At 43.7% G+C, this 4,175-nt stretch overlaps 1 pseudogene; it reads left to right on the forward strand.

Annotated features, from left to right (window-relative positions):
* The first annotated feature begins 713 nt into the window (after positions 1–713).
* LOC147456154 (CASP-like protein 2B2) lies at positions 714–2,243 on the forward strand (annotated as a pseudogene).
* Positions 2,244–4,175: the final 1,932 nt, after the last annotated feature.

Here is a 4,175-nt window from a genome sequence, read left to right on the forward strand (position 1 = left end):
TCTTTTTCTAGAGATTTTGTGGAGTGTTTGTTTCATGATTGTTGAGAGATTTTCTTGAGGGTTTGTTGCATGTCTATTGAGAGCTTTTGTTGAGGTTTTATTGCATGATTGTTGAGAGTTTTTGCCATCTTCCATAGGGTGTTGCTGCTCAAATTACATGCACTATTTGAGGTCTTTGTGGTCCAGACATTGCATGGCTAGTGTGAAACGGACGATGGCCCATGAGTAATAAGGAAATCTTGATATTCTATCATGCATCAATTGGTAATATGTGGGAATACATCATGGTATTTTTCCTTCATCCATAGGTCTTGGGAGGTGGCACCAAATCAAAATGATTTAGCTTCGCATATACCTATAGTTCACTATTTTGCTGCTTCAGATGAGCGTTTAGCTGCTTCTTTGGTATGTGTCTGCTTTTGCATAGTAGCAACATTATTTTGGAGTGCATTAAATTTTGTAGACTAACACATAGGGCTAATCAATATCTGCAAAACCCAGATACCCGTAGAGCGGGAAAGGAAGAGAAGCGCAGAGTATTGCGTGTTTGACTTGCATTCTTGTCTTCTTCTTCGTCTTCATCTTCTTCTTCTTTTCTTTTCTACTTGAGAGAGGGCTAGAAAGCTTTACCTGTACGCAGATTGGGGTCAATCATCGAGCGAGAGAGAGCAGAGCGCTCTCTAAAGAATTAGGAAGGGAAAACTAGCATTACCATGCGGGAGCAAGCTCAAGTAGAAATGGATTTTGCCAAGCAACAGAAAGCTATAGCCAGCCCTTCGCCTGCCAATGGTGGTGCCGGGGGTGACCCCGCTCCTTATCCTCTTCATCATGTGATGGAGCTCGGCTGCGACGTTCAGAACTTGCCTTGCAGTGTGTTGCCATCATAGCATCAGTCTTGGCGCTTGCATTCCTTGTGATGGACAAGAAAACTCTCTCTTTCACTATCTACACCTCTACAATCATCCAAGAAGCGGTGTTTAGCGACATGAAAGCCCTTGAGTAAGAAACTTACTGCTATCACATTTCTTGATGTTTAGGTTAGAATTATTTTTCTACTTTGTGTCAGTGTTTCATAAATTATTCCGCAATTGATTGCAGAAGCGCTTCCATGACCCTTGGAATCACGGCCTTCTATTCGGTACTCTAGATTGTTCGTTGCTTATATGGACCGTCATCTACGAGCATTGACCCATCTTTTGCTACAACATGGAAAATTTTTCTTCTTGATCAGGTTTGGCTGACATCTCTTTCTCTACTCTGTTTGAATGTTACATATAGTGGTATGGCCTATTGTGACCTTATTGTTTAGGGCTTCTATCAATTTTGAGCCAATTGACGAGATGTTGAGCAAGAAGTAGTCTTCTATGGGTTATGAAGACAGCTCCACCTATCGGAAGCTTGCTTTTGGACTCTTTGCATTGAGGAAAATGTCCAAATTGCGACTATCTTAGCCTTCTGCTAGACTGAAGAATTGTCTGAATGGCAGTATTCTTAACCTAAAGCTATCAGAGCTAGATTTAAGGTTGGATTGAAGATTGGTCATAAGTGCCGTCTACAAATCCCTATATGAAATCAAATGAAATGGATTGGATTTTAACTTTTTTGTTATAGTTGTTTCACTGACTATACAATCAATGTACCTTCGGGTTGATTACTTTCTCTCTTCAGAGGAAGAAAGTTACAACTATAACTCGGTTGATTGGCTACAATGATGTGCAAGTCATTGATGCAAAGGCGCTCTTGTCTAATTTTACAGCTCTACAACCTGTTAAGTTTACGCCTACCTATGCATGAAGCTGCAAAAGCCCAAGTAATGGTGTGAGCTATGCCAAAAACATTTCAAGTGCTATCTGATTTGCATGTTTTGCATCGTCTCCACAAGTTCTTATTGAGATTTCCGTGGTATGTTTATAATCCGAGTACAATGAGCTATTATGAGTCCAATGCAAGGTAGAAGGTGCATTCTCTGTAGGGCCTCATTTGCATGAGTGCATACATTTACATACACACATAGAGACATACCTGAATGTCTATAAATGCATGTATTTATAGATATATATGCATGGGCGTGTGCATATATATGATATTTATGTGTATGCATGTGAGTAAAAATGTATGTGTATTGTTGTGAAAGAATTATTCTTTGTATTATGAATTGTATATGGTGCTCATCTGAGATTATTTTGATGTTTTAATAGGTGATGACCTATCTTATTCTATCCGTCGTGGCAGCTTCAGTGTAATTTGGCAAGCTTTGCAATTTATAGATACGAGCATATTAAAATGTCATAATAATCAATATCTAATTCTCCTAAATGATTTTCTCATATTAAACTGATCATTTAATGTGGGGAAGTACCAGGGGAGAAAAAGCTAGAATATTGGTTAAGCTAGCAGACCGGCCACAGTAGGGATCCAAAGGAGTGAAAATAGGGATCCAAAGGGGGGGGGCATCTGCAAAAGAGCCATGTGTAACAATGGGCTAAAAAGACCTTAGGGTTCAACCCATTAAGACTTCCAAAATGCTAAGGTTCCAAAATTCAAAGGTTGTGTCCAAAGGGTTAAAGCTTAGGGGGAATTGTATGCTTTGTGTGCTCTCCAAAGTCAATGCATATCCCTACATGGGAGGGGGCGAGCCCTTCTTCTAGGGGATGAGAGAGAAAGCCACACACACACACACACACACACACAGGCTCCCTTTACACAAAGGGAATGAGGGACACATGTCAGCTCCCTAGGCCAGATGTCCACAAGGTTGTTGGGGTGTAGGCCAGGTGGCCGTGGGAAACCACCCTTGTACACTTGATTTCTCCTAACCAATATAGGGAGAAAAAGAGGAAGGGTTGACTCTTATCTTTCTTCTCTACTAACCCCAAACCTGCTGTGTACTGTGCTTCATCTCCCCCTTTCCCATTTCTCTTCTTCCCCTCTCTTGCGCACACTCCATACACACACACGCGCACTCATCAATTGGTATCAGAGCTCAAGACATCCGACCCTGATCCCCGGCTCACCGTGCACGCAGCGACCCTTATCGGAATTTGGAGAGCGTAGAAAGCCTTGGAAAATCAGAGCCAGTAGATCGAGCATCACAGAGATCGAGGAGCAATCGAGTCTCGTAGCTTGGCTTGGGAATTTCGGGCAGCCTGTATCGGACAGTAGGAGCCATGAGCAGTCTCGATAAGGGTCAAAGCTAATCGAATAGCTCAAGAGCTGCGAGCACACAGTAGCTTAAGGTATTATAGCCTTGGATGCAATCAAATGCATAGCAAGAATTCAGGTTGGTAGCGAAGCTTTGGGGAATCGAGCATTGTGCAAGCAGCCGAGGCAAAGCAATGCAGTAATTCGGGCAGCAATGCCGTGAGCAGAGGAGCCTATGTGTGTGTATTCAGGCAGCACTGACCAGGGCCGAGCAAGACGTTCACACGCACTCGTTCTCCCTCGGATTTCAGAGAGTCGCCCAAAATTGACAGAAATGAGAATTTTGCATAATTGACAGCAGACTGCCTTTTGAGACTATTGGGGGAAATTGAGCAGCGAGTCGGCAGTCAAAAGCCGTGCAGGGAGACAAAATTGGCATTGAGGTCTCGGTCGAGCAGTTGAAGCCAGCGTGGGTAGTGCAAATCATAGCAAGAACCACACACACACACACACTCTGTGTATAGCGAGCCAAGTTTCGTGGATCGAGGAGAACTAAGCAACGAATTGCGAGCAAGAGTGAAAGGGGCCGACCAAGAGCTGTCGACAACAGCAAATTGTTTTTTTTTTCTGCGTGGTGACGACACACACACATACAATGTGTGTGTAAGCAGCAAATCGAGTGATTGGAAATTGTCGAGCAGCAAATCGAGCCTCCTGTGGCCATAGCAATTGGGGAAGTCGGGCTCACTACGAGTAGTAGCAAATAGCGGAATTTGAAGGGCGAAGCATGGAGCAGGTGAATGCCGGGTGATGTAGCCAAAGAACCGAGCTTGTGGTGGTGTTGCTCTCTCTCTCTCTCTCTCTCTCACACACACACACACACACACACACACACACACTCACCCACAATCGTCGAATGCAGGCAGGTTTCGACAGACAATTAATTAATTTTTTATTTGACTGACCACACTTTTGTGTGCAAGGGTGGGTTCACACCCCCCGAACCCCCCCCCCCCCCCCCTCAACTACCCGAC

This window comes from Adiantum capillus-veneris, chromosome 6 (genome assembly GCF_014529385.1).
Source record: "Adiantum capillus-veneris isolate H3 chromosome 6, ASM1452938v2, whole genome shotgun sequence".
Taxonomy (NCBI): Eukaryota; Viridiplantae; Streptophyta; class Polypodiopsida; order Polypodiales; family Pteridaceae; genus Adiantum; species Adiantum capillus-veneris.